Below are 13,613 nucleotides of genomic sequence, written 5' to 3'. Positions count from 1 at the left end.
GTTGTGGTCACTGTTCTCCTGAAGGCTGGGTAGGTTGGTGCGGCCAATGGTCTGTTTGAGGTCTTGTTCGAACCTGTGCATGAAGATGTTGGCATATTGAGGTGCAAATTTGGTCCCCATGGATGTTCCATGTGTCTGGATGAAGAACTGGTTGTTGAAGGTGAAGACATTGTGGTCCAGGATGAAGCGAATGAGTTGTAACATTGCATCTGGAAACTGGCAGTTGTCGGCGTTGAGTACTGAGGCAGTTGCAGCAATGCCATCATCGTGAGGGATGCTGGTGTAGAGTGCTGAGACATCCATTGTGACGAGGAGTGCTCCTGGCTCAACTGCTCCATGTGTGCTGAGTTTCTGTAGGAAGTCTGTAGTGTTGCGACAAAAGCTGGGGGTTTTTTGTACAATGGTTTTTAGGATGCCCTCGACGTAGCCAGAGAGGTTCTTGCACAGGGTCCCATTGCCTGATACAATGGGACAGCCGTGTGTGTTTGCCTTGTGTATCTTCGGGAGGCAGTAGAGATCTCCAACGCGGGAATATGTGGGATGAGAGCACGGAGGTTGCTCTGAAGGTCCAGATCAAAGGTCTTGGTCAGTCTAAGTTGACAGGTGTGTTCTTTTGGTCAGATCTGCAGGTAATTGTCTATATAGTGTTCCCCGTTGTTCAGTTGTTGGTACACTTTGTAGTAATCTGTTCTGGTCAGTATGACAATGGCCCCTCCTTTGTCTGCTGGTTTGATAATGTTGCAGTTGGTCTTGAGCATGGATGGCTTTGTGCTTGGGTGATGTTCGGGGCTGTCTTGAGTGCAGCTGATGAATCTGGTGTTGACGCACCTGCTGATGGCTTGGGCATGCATGTCAAGTCGAGGGCAGCGGCCTTCTGGAGGAGTCCAATTCGACTCTTTCCTCTTCGGTTGCTGCACTGCGGATCTCTTTGTCGGCTGTTCCAGTTCATTGGTTGTCTCATTGTGTTTGCTGTTGGCCTCTTGGGGTTTGTGGAAGAACTCCTGCAGCCTTTTGCAAGCTTTGCTTGCAAAATCTCACTAACTGTCCTCTGGAGACAATACACATCTCTTTTAACCTGTGCTTAACCCTCTCTCCACTCATTGTCTGAACCTTTTTAAGACTTGATTACCTGTAAAGACTCTCATTCCAATCATTATTTTGTAAATTTGAGTTTTGTCTTTATATGCCCTGTTTGTGAACAGAACTCCCACTCACCTGATGAAGGGGCAGCACTCAAAGCTAGTGGCTTTTGCTACCAAATAAACCTGTTGGACTTTAACCTGGTGTTGTGAGACTTCTTACATTCTTACGAAACAGCCAACCACTAAACATTATGTCCTGGCCTCTGCCAGTTGGCATTGTAAATGTTTCCCTCTTAGTGCACTATCTCTGACCTTTGGTCTCTTTCTTTTTTTAAATGCTATTCTTTAATATCCTGATGTGCTATCCTTGAGGTCCATACCCAGAAAATTAACTCTGCTGCTCACTCCAGTTACTCCCTGACCAGCTGAGCATTGTCCATATTTTCAGGTTTTTGAGCCAGGGAATGGGAACATTGGCTCTTTGATGCCACCTATCCAGTCTCGGGTTCTGGTCACAAGGGTGGCTCTATGTGCCAGAAGCCAAACTTGCCTGGGGTACTTGTTCTTTCTGTTTTGGAACTCCATTGGATTTATCCTGGTTCTTAAGCTTTGAAGCTCCAGCTCTATATAAAGCAAAAAAGAAAATAACAGTTTCTGTAAAAGTAAGTTGATAACAGAAATACTCCTGAAAATACAAGACAATGGGCCTGATTTTACTATCAAAACAGGTGCAAAAACTTAAGTCAGGTGTGAGGAGAGTAGTGTGATCCGTGTCTGCCTGCGGGCCGGTTCCCCCTTTACCAAGGCCTGAAAATGATTGGGACTGTGACCAAAATGGGTGCGACTGCCATTTAAATGCATTTAAATTGACTTAATGGGTGCATGCCCAACCTTCTGACATCCTTCTTCCCCTGTGTTTGCCCATCCAGAATCGGTGTGAAACAAACATGCTCCAAGTCTGATTCGAGCGCTCCAGTTAGTGAAGTGCTGAGCATCTGACACCTCTGCTTGAGATTGGTAAGGGGGATCGGCTGCCACCCTGCCTGAGTGGGGGGGGGGGAAGGCCCGTGATCGGACTGGGTGGCAGAGGGGTTTGGGGATAAGGGGGTCAGTAATGTTATGGGGGTGGGGCAATGTCTTTGGGGGCCAGGAGGAGGCATTAGCCAGCCCGGGAGTGATGTGGCAGGGGAGCTGCATTCTATCTTTTTTTTTCTGGCTCCTCCAACTGCGTACGTGCAATCTGAGCTGCAGGATTTTGAGCACGTTAAGCCCTGCCCATAGGCATCTGCAGTGCAATTCGGAATTGCTGATAATTTTTCGGGCAGAGTGTGTGTGGGGACACCTGAGAACAGGTCTAAAAGTCAGATCTGAAACACTCCCAGTTTCAAGTCTGCCTAGCACTTAGAATCTAAATGGTAAAATAGGGCCCAACATCAGATGGGATTTTCCATGAAATAGTATTGGGAGTAAAATGACCAGTCATCACTTGCCCCTTTCCCTCAGTGCTCTGAATGAAGTATGGACATTTCCTCACTGATTGCTTTGTGGCTCCAAACTTCAATTTGAAGTACAAGAATAGTGAATAAAGAAGTCCTTCTATAGTTGCACAGGGTTTTGGTGTGACCACATCTGAATACTGTATGCAGTTTTAGTCTGGAGGTGGTAAAGCAAAGGTTCACTATTTTGTTTCCTAGTATGAGGGGGTGAGTAAATTGGGCCCAGTTCAGAAGGATAAGAGGCAATCTTATTGAAGCAAAAAAAAAATCTGAAGGGCTTTGAGGAAGACATCAAAACTAGTCCCCATTCCCCAGGAAACATACAGGATGCTTTGCATCTAACTCATCCCTGGGTCACAGTAGCATTGGGAACCTGGGTGCAACATAAAAAACAATGTCTTGCCCTCTTTTACTACTTGAAGTCCTTCTCTCCTTTTCGAAGTGAAAATAAACTAAGTGAAACGTATAATTGCAGATGTTCATCATAAAGCAAGTGGAAAAACTACAATGGAACAAAAGTGGCAGCTGACCTCGCATCTATAGTGCTAATTAACCTCACTCCTATAGTGATAGCTGATGTCACTCCTACAGTATAGTTGACCTTATTCCTATTTGTAATAGATTGTGATTCAAATCATAAATATTCTTTGGAGTCCCACAGTAATCTGTTAGAGAAAACACTTTTTTTTTGGTCAATGACATTGGTAAGGTATCAAAATTTTTGCTATTTGGAGATTACACCAATATTTGTTCTCAGTGGGCTTTTATTGAAATTGTTAGTGAGGTTTTAGGAGGGGCCCTCCTAAGGATGGAGTGGAGCAGAGACAGGACACACTCTATCCCCACTCAAGGAGATGGCTTTCCAACAGGGTCACTATCCCCGCCTGGGATGCAGTGGCAGCCCTGCTGAGTGCAAATGAACTGCAGAAGAGTACAAGGCAGCAGTGTCAGAAGAAGACAAATGCAAGAAAATCCATTGCAGCACAATGTCAGAACGGCACGAAGCATGACTGGCATCAAAAGGTGCGCACCTAGTGAGCAAACGACAAGCAGAGCTTAGTGGTGAGCACTCACGGAGCGACTCCATCTTCAGAGGGAGGAAGGATTTGATGTGGGGACACAAGACTTGAGCTGGGTGAGGACAGGGCTTAACATGGGGGACACGGGGCTTGAGCCATGGGGGTACGGGAGATGATACAAGGTTTGAGCCAGGGGTACAAGGGTTGACTCGAGTGAGATGGGGGCTGTCAGGGGTCGCTGGGCTGAATTGGGGGAGACCTGGGGTTGACATTGAGGAGATAGGGTGGAGTCGGGGGAAATATTGACAGGGGATTGGCAAAGAATCTTGTGAGGTGGGGGTGAATTGAGGGAGACATAAGGCAAGTTGGGGAAGATGAAGTGAGTCGGGTGGGATGGCAGGATATGTAGGCAAGATTGTAATGGAGGACACCTTCTGCTTTTGGGCCACAGGCTTCTTAGAAAAGTTTCACAAAGAAGGGAAGTCTTGGGCAGTTCAGTGGAGGAGTGGGGTGTCATCAAAGAACAATGGTTCCACTCAATCTAGGGCAGGGGTCTTCTGGAGGTGGGATGTCGACAAGGGCAAGGCTACTTGGAAAACATGTCAGTGATCAATACTACTTTGCAGCTGAGACAGTTCAGCTGTAACTAAATTGATATGCTTGGAGTCAAGCTAATCATGCAAGTATACCCACTCAAGTACCACTTGTGTGAGTGCCACGGACTGTTGCTCAGCACTTAACACTTAACACATTGACTTCCAAATTCGCTGACTGCCATGGTGTGCCTAGAACCACTGCCTGTCTAGGTAAGAAAGTGTATCCTCTTACAAAGTTGGCAAAAGCACACTGCCCAATGAGAGCATTTCTAATCCTTGGCTGTGTGAATGCATATAGACAGGTGCCCCCCAAGGCCTTGGAGTGAAGACCTCAGGATGCAGCTGAGTGGCCAAAGCTATTGTCATGCGGTGTGGGGCAAGGATGGTGTAATGATACTAAGGCAGAAAGTAAAGTATGGGCTGGACATCAATGTGGCCAGGACATGAGTCAGTGGACTTTGAGAGGCACTTTCAAATGAAGAATGGACAAATGTTAACCGTCAGAGCAATACAGCATGGAAACTGGCCCTACCGATCCATGGTGCCCTTCCAGCTAGTCCCAATTGCCTGCATTTGGCCCATATCCCTCTAATCCTTTCCCATCCATGTACTTATCCAAATGCTTTTTAAATGTTGCTGTTGTACCTGCCTCAACCACTTGCTCTGGCAGCTCATTCCATATACACAGCACTGTGTGGAGAAATTGCCCCTCGGGTCCCCTTTAAATCTTTCCCCTCTCACCTTAAACCCATGCCCTCTAGTTTTTAATTCCCCTTTCCTGGGAAAAAGACTGTGTGCATTCATTCTATCTATCCCCCTCATGATTTTATACACCTCAATAAGGTCTCTTTATATATTAACGATCTAGATGACGGGACTGGGGGCATTCTGGCCAAGTTTGCCGATGATACAAAGATAGGTGGAGGGGCAGGTAGTATTGAGGAGGTGGGGAGGCTGCAGAAAGATTTAGACAGTTTAGGAGAGTGGTCCAAGAAGTGGCTGATGAAATTCAACGTGGGCAAGTGCAAGGTCTTGCACTTTGGCAAAAAGAATAGAGGCATGGACTATTTTCTAAACGGTGACAAAATTCATAATGCTAAAGTGCAAAGGGACTTGGGAGTCCTAGTCCAGGATTCTCTAAAGGTAAACTTGCAGGTTGAGTCCGTAATTAAGAAAGCAAATGTAATGTTGTCATTTATCTCAAGAGGCTTGGAATACAAAAGCAGGGATGTACTTCTGAGGCTTTATAAAGCACTGGTTAGGCCCCATTTGGAGTACTGTGAGCAATTTTGGGCCCCACACCTCAGGAAGGACATACTGGCACTGGAGCGGGTCCAGCGGAGATTCACACGGATGATCCCAGGAATGGTAGGCCTGGCATACGATGAACGTCTGAGGATCGTGGGATTATATTCATTGGAGTTTAGGAGGTTGAGGGGAGATCTAATAGAAACTTACAAGATAATGAACGGCTTAGATAGGATGGACGTAGGGAAGTTGTTTCCATTAGCAGGGGAGACTAGGACGCGGGGGCACAGCCTTAGAATAAAAGGGAGTCACTTTAGAACCGAGATGAGGAGAAATTTCTTCAGCCAGAGAGTGGTAGGTCTGTGGAATTCATTGCCACAGAGGGCTGTGGAGGCCGAGACGTTGAGCGTCTTCAAGACAGAAATTGATAAATTCTTGATTTCTCGAGGAATTAAGGGCTATGGGGAGAGAGCGGGTAAATGGAGTTGAAATCAACCATGATTGAATGGTGGAGTGGACTCGATGGGCCGAATGGCCTTACTTCCGCTCCTATGTCTTATGGTCTTCTGGTCTTATCTGCTACCCCCCCCCCCCCCCCCCCATTCTCCTACATTCCAAGGAATGAATCCTAGCCTTGCCAACCCCTCCCTATAACTCAGGCCCACCAGTCCTGGCAACATCCTTGTATTTCCTACAACACAGTGACAAAAATTGTACATCATACTCCAAGTGTGGCATCACCAACGACTTGTACAACTAACATAATTCCCCAACTCAATGCCCTGACTGAGTCTCTCACTTTGATATTGCAGTGAGGAGACAATCAGGAACACTCATTGTCATTATTCTTACTTATAGACCGAAGGAAAGAAGGTGATGTGAAAGGCCATGTTGAGTCACTAAAGGCAGGAGCAGAACCAGAAAATAAAGGTTTGGCAGTACCTGCTCCACATAGAGGATGAACCCCAAGGGACCATTGCCCAGAGGCACCTCACTAGACCCAGGGTCTATAGACACACACTTGACATACCTGCAGGTGTCTGAGAACCAGTGTCACTGAAGATTACACAGTCCAGGGAACTGCCTGGTCACATCTGCCAGTTTTTGCAGGATTTGGCTCCACGGTAATTTGGGAGGGCAGCCAGTGTTGCTGAAAGTCACTAGGGCGCTCAATTTTTACACCAGTGGTTCCTTCTAAAGCTCCACAGATTACCTCTGCAGCATTTTGCAAGCCTCTGCACACAAGTGCTTCCAGGAAGTCACAGCTGCAATCTTCACGGGGGCACACAGCTTCATTCATTTCAATTGGGATCAGTCAAACCAAGATGCAAGAGTGATGGGAATGCGCAGATCTCTAGTATTCCACACGTGCAAGGTGTCATTGACTGCACTCAGAGCTCCACAGCATCAAACTCTGAACTACATGAACTGCAAGGGCTATCATTCGCTGAATGTTCAGCTGGTCTGCAACTACACAAAACACATCCTGCAGGCATATGCTCAATTCCCAGAGTGCGCATGACTCCTACATTCTTAGCTGCTCTCAGATCCCTGACATGTTTCAAGGTCCACAGCAGCTGCAGGATTGGCTCCTTTTGGGGACAGGGGCTTACACAGAAGTTGGCTGATGAAGCCTGTGCAGTGGCCTCAAAATGCAGCTGAGACAAGACACAATGGATGTTCTCATCAGCCTCCATGAATCCAGCAGCAAATGAGCATGTCCTGAGTTCATCTGGACATCACGTTTGCCTCATGGCTGACATCCTCTTCCTTGTGGATCTCCTCCATTTCATCCCCTTCGACATCCTCCTCATTGGAGAAAACATGCTATTCCTCATGCTGCTACTCACACTTTAGTGGTGCAGACCATTGGGATGCTGAAAATGTGGTTCTGATGCCTGGATCGGTCTGGTGAGTCCTGCAATACAACTGCAGAGAGTGTCATGGATCATGGCCACTTGCTGCGCCTGAACAACCTGGCACTAATGAGGAGATTGGTCTGAGGAGAAGATGGAGGAATAGCATGTTTTCTCCAATGAGGGGGGCATTGAAGGGGATGAAATTGAGAAGGTCCTCAAGGAAGAGGAATTCAGTCATGAGGCAAAGGTGATGTCCAGATGAGGCAGATAAACTCAGGACATGTGGATTGCTGCTGGATTCATGGAGGCTGATGAGGACATCCAGTGAGGATATCCCATTATCTTCATATGGCTTCTGAGCATTGCTCTCCCGTCTGACTGGCAGCGCACACCCTCTGTGGAAGGCTACTGTTAAGGGAACAAGTGGTTGCCCAGAGTCCCTACATTCCAGGAGGATGAAGATGATTTGCAGTGGGAACAGTGCATTGATCCTCAGATTCTGTGAATATCTAATTCCTGTCTGGCCTGTAATGTAATTTTGTGCTAGAGGGTAGAGTGCTTCCAGTTGCATGGAAGTTTGACTTGTGAGCCTGAATGGACCAGTGGCTGACAGCCCCCATTTGCTGGCCAGCTCAATCACTGGCCAGCCCAGGTCCGTCCCCTCCCTCCACCCCCACCCACAGGCAGTATCACCCGATTCCAGCCAGCTGTCATCACCCCACCCCCGGGAGGCAGACCACCCCGCCCTGATCGCTGGCCTCCCGCCTGCCCCCATTGATCCCCATGCAGAGTGGCAGTGGGACCCCCACTACCCCTATAGGCCCTGCCCACTTGGCACTGCCCCATGGTGGGCAGTGCCAAGCTGCCCCCTCAGCATGAGCACTCTGTCCCTTGGGCAGTGCCATGGGGCACAGGCTGGCACTGCCATGGTACCCATGCCCAAGGGGCACCACCCCTGCTGCCCGACCACCTGTGGGCCCCAATTCCACCCCCCCCCCCCTTCACTCCAGTGGGGTTGACCGATAGTTCCCCGATAGTTCACTGCATGAGTGAAAGACTGTGGCGGGGTGGGAGAGCCTAGCGGGCCTGAAGAATTCGGTCCCAGGCCTACTAATTACATTTAAACTATATTAAAAACAGATTTAAATAACTTATCTGGGTCTTCCCACCAGTTTCCAGCACAGATCTGCTGGTGCCAGAAATCCAGCACTGGGAGATGGACTCGAAGTGGGAACGCATGCACAAATCCCACATGCCCGGCAGTGAGATTCTCCCACCCTGCTGTGCTAAAAAATTAGCACAGCAGGATGGAAGAATTGCCCCCAGGGTTTCTCAATTCTCTGAAAAGAAACATTAGGATTCTAGGTTAATAGGACAGTAGTTAACTAAACAGTTCTAGGGTTCAGTAATGTGATCAGTTTAGCAGTGTTGCTACTGAAACAGTGAAATTAAATTGTGGTTATTTTTGGGTGTCTTGGAGATAGGTACTAGCTGGATTAAATGCATCAAGTGAATGCTCATGAATTCACCAGGAAAAAACGCTTGCGTGTGTATCACACAGGAAACATTTGTCAGGCTAGTGGTCACTCTTCACTGGTTACTCTTCATTGGTTTGTATCTGAAAATCTGTTGCTGGGTAGAGGAATATTGATAAATTGAAACATCATATATTTGTATTAAGATCCTTTCAATCTTATTGTATGGTGTAATATAGTTTATTCTTGTTTTAATAAATATTTTACTGTGTTACAAGTTAAGCAGTGGATTCTTGTGAATTTGTTCAGTAACTTTGCTCCATGGTTGGTATGAAATAAAGTGAGGTCTGACTCTGGGATTTAACTTGTCCAGTATTAAGATAAATTGGGATTGTCAGACAGCTCTCCACACTCCATGGATTAACATTGTGTGCCCCCTATCGTTCCATCCAACCACCATCCGTTTCTTTCTACAAGATAAAGGTTCAACCCAATTATCTACCACAACCTCACAGTAGCTTCCTAGGCCCAATCATCTTCAGCAGTGACCTTTCATCCATCATAAGGTCAGAGGTGGGGATGATTGCAGTGTTCACAACTTCTCAGATACTGAAGCAGTCCATGTCCAAAATCCAGACAATATCCAAGCCTTGGCTGACAAGTAGCAAAAAAAACAAGTGCCAGGTAATGACAATCTCCAACAAGACAATCTAACCATCGCTCTTTGGCATTTTAATGGCATCACACCATTGAATCCCCCACTATCAACCACCCTGGGAATAAGATTGACAGACACTGAACTGGACTAACCACAAATACTGTGGTTGTAAGAGCAGGTCTGAGATTAGGAATCCTGTAGAGAATATCTCACCTCCCAACTCCCCAAAACTTGTCCACAATCTACAAGGCACAAGTCGAGTGTGATGGAATACTTTCCATTTGCCTGGATGAAAGCAGTTCCAACAACACTCAAGAAGCTTGACATCATCCAGGACAAAGCAGCCCATTTGATTGGCACCTCATCCACCACTGATGTATAGAAGCAGCCATGTGTACAATCTACAAGCTGCACTGCAGGAACACACCAAGGCTCCTTGGGTAGCACCTTCCAAACCCATAGATGCCACCATCTAGAAGGACAAGAGAAGCAGACACATGGGAACACCACCAATTGGAAATTCCCTTCAGTCATTTACCACATAAACTTGGAAATATATTGTCTTTGCTTCACTGTCACTGGGTCAAAATCTTGGAATTCCCTCCCTAACAGCATTGTGGGTGTACCTACACCACAGGGACTGTAGCAGTTCAAGAAGGCAGTTTACCATCTTAAGGCAAATTAGGGATGGACAACAAATGCTGGCCTCGCCAGAGGTGCCCACAAACTGTAAATGATTAAAAACAAATTGTGATATCTTGAACGCTGTTTCATTCACAACATGAATCTCCCAAAGTGGCTCAAATAAAAATGAAATGGCTGCTGGGTGCACCCAACAAGTTATATCTATTTCCAGATAAACACACGCTTGATTGGATGTTGCATACCCCTTCTTTTGCTGACGTGGCGCCATAGCGGACATTTTAAAGATGGAATATCTGAAGTCAAATTCACAGTTGTTCTCCAGGATGAATGTACGGCTTTTGCGGTTGCCAAATAAAACGATTCCAAAGTTAACCTCCCTCGCCGGTAACATCCTATAGCTGGTGAAAATAGCACGAACTGATACTTTCACTGGAATGCTGGCTATTGTCTCTCCTTCACCACCAAGGGTGGGTTCAATCACCTGTAGTCAAAGAAAACAGTTCATGGACCAACTAAACACCACTCATTTAGCTTATTTTAGGTTACTGTGCAAAAAAAACCCCCAAAATACAACTGTCTAGATATTGTTTTGGTTACAAGTCTGAATAAAGTTAACTTAATCATAGTGACAATATCATAGCTGTTTCAGGGATTCTTGCACATTCCTTTAGAATGAAGAGGCATGGTAAAGCACTTGTGCTATGTAAAGCTGGGCCACAGACTCAAAGCTCCGGTGTTTGGTCTGGTCAGAGGTATGTGAGTTGACAGCAGCCAAAGGAAAAAGCAAATCGGTCAAGTTTTGGTTTCGAATTTCTCTCTGGAGATCGGGTGCAGGAGTTTGGTCATGATTTCATAGAATGGAAAGGCACTTGAAGAAATTGACAAGAATGTGAGTGTTCTCCTGTTGTACATCAACAGCCTGGAAAACTTGGCATATACATGTGAAATAGAACATTTGCCCTAAGAGAGCTAGACAAAAGGGTAAGGATGTGAGGCTGATTTTAGGGCAGTGGCAACACACACACACACACATTTTTCTCTCCAAGGGTCATGATCCTTTGGATCCCTTCCTCAAAAGGAGGTGGAAGCAGAGCCTTTGAACATTTTTAAGGCAAAGCTAGATAGATTGAGAAGCAAGTGGCTTAAAACTTTTCATGGGTAGGTGGGAATGTGGAATTGAGATCAGGGTCAGATTAGCCATTTTAATATTGAATGCGGAGTCAGCTCAAGGGGATGAGTGGCCTATTCTTGCTCCTAATTTGTGTGTTTGCATGATCTGCTGCTAATGAGGCTCAGACTTCGAGATGAAGGCAGAAAATGCTGGAAAATCTCAACAGGTCTGACAGTATCTGTGGAGAGAGAAACCGAGTTAACGTTTCAAGTCCATATGATTCTTTAGAGTTGAGTTTTTCCAGCATTTTCTATTTTGATTTTTGATTTCCAGCATCTGCAGCATTTTTGTTTTTATTCCAGACTTTGAAATGTTTCCTACCAGGATTATTGGTCAAGTGACTGATGGTGGGCACTGTCCCAGTCCACAGTGAAGTGGAAATCCTAACTTGTAGTGTTTCTGCCACTGTGTAGTCACTGGTTCCTTAATAGAACCAAACAAACTCAAAGAATTCTGGGCAATGAACAGCATGCAAAGTTGGGAACAGAGATTCGATTAATGGCTGAATTGTTGTGTGTAACATGTCAACTTACACTCAACTGTTCATCTTCATTATCCTTTTAAACAATGTGAAGTATGGAAGAAATGGGACAAATTATAAAGGTATTTTAATATCCAGATTACCTGGGTATAAGAGGGACACTAATAAATATGGACTATTTCATCAATTTTAGGGCAGACATAATCATGGTAATTTAAGAGATCTTAAGGGTCAAAGGATTTAGTGTCTGCAGTGAGCAGATCTCCAGCACTGAGTCCGTCCCTGTGGCTCGGGAGGGTAAGGGGGAGAGCAGGAGGGCAATAGTTGTTGGGGACTCGTTAGTTAGAGGGATAGATAGGAGGTTCTGTGGCAGCAAAAGAGACTCATGGATGGTATGTTGCCTACCGGATGCCAGGGTCCGTGACATCTCGGACCGTGTTTTCTGGATTCTTAAGGGGGAGGGGGAACAGTCACATTGTGGTACACATTGGTACCAACGACATAGGTAAGAGAAGGGACGGGGATTTAAAACCGGAATTAGAGGAGTAAATTGGAAGGAGGTATTCTCGGGGAAATGTACTGAAGAGAGGTGGCAGTTTTTCAAGGAATGTCTGTCTAGAGTTCTACAGGACAACGTTCCGAGCAGACAGGGAGGAGTTGGTTGGTTAAAGGAACCGTGGTGCACGAAAGTTGTGCAGGACCTAGTCGAGGAAAAGGAAAGCGTACAAAAGGTTCAGAGAGCTTGGCGAAGATAGGGATCTAGATGAGTATACGGCTTGTGGGAAGGGACTAAAGAAGGAAATTAGAGCCAGAAGGTCACGAGAAGACCTTAGCAGGTAGGATTAAGGAAAACCCTAAGGCGTTCTATAAATATGTGAAGAGTAAAAGGATGAGACGTGAAGGAATAGGGCCTATAAAAGGTGAAGGCAGGAAAATCTGTACGGAACCAGTAGAAATAGCAGAGGTGCTTAATGAGTATTTTGCCTCGGTTTTCACAGAGGAGAAGGACCTGGGTTGATGTACTGCAGGCTTGCGGTGGACTGAAAAGATTGAGTATGTGGACTTTAAGAAAGAGGTTGTGCTAGAATTTTTGAATGGCATCAAGATAGATAAGTCTGGGTCCGGATGGGATGTACCCCAGGTTACTGTGGGAGGTGAGGGAAGAGATTGCAGAGCTTTTGGCGATGATCTTTGCGTCGTCGATGGAGACGGGAGAGGTGCCGGAGGATTGCAGATGTGGTTCCTATTTTCAAGAAGGGGAATAGGGATAGCCCAGGAAATTACTGACCGGTGAGTCTAACCTCAGTGGTTGGTAAGCTGATGGAGAAGATCCTGAGGGACAAGATTTATGAGCATTTAGAGAGGCTTGGTATGCTCAAGAATACTCAGCATAGCTTTGTCAAAGGCAGATCGTGTCTTACGAGCCTGATGGAGTTCTTCGAAAATGTGACTAAACACATTGACGAAGGGAAAGCGGTAGATGTGGTTTCTATGGATTTTAGCAAGGCGTTCGATAAAGTCCCCCATGCAAGGCTTCTAGAAAAAGTGAGAGGGCATGGGATCCAAGGGGCTGCTGCCCTGTGGATCCAGAACTGGCTTGCCCAAAGGAGGCAGAGAGTGTGTATAGATGGGTCTTTTTCTAAATGGAGGTCGGTCACCAGTGGTGTGCCCCAGGGATCTGTTCTGGGACCCTTGCTGTTTGTCATTTTCATAAATGACCTGGATAAGGAAGTGGAGGGATGGGTTGGTAAGTTTGCCGATGACACGAAGGTTGGTGAGGTTGTGGATAGTTTGGAGGGATGTCAGAAGTTACAGAGGGACAAAGATAGGATGCAAGACTGGGCGGAGAAGTGGCAGATGGACTTCAACCCAGATAAATGCGT

This window comes from Mustelus asterias, chromosome 4, assembly GCF_964213995.1.
Source record: "Mustelus asterias chromosome 4, sMusAst1.hap1.1, whole genome shotgun sequence".
Classification (NCBI taxonomy): domain Eukaryota; kingdom Metazoa; phylum Chordata; class Chondrichthyes; order Carcharhiniformes; family Triakidae; genus Mustelus; species Mustelus asterias.
The sequence above is the reverse complement of the archived record's forward strand: the minus strand, read 5'-3'. Positions refer to the sequence as shown.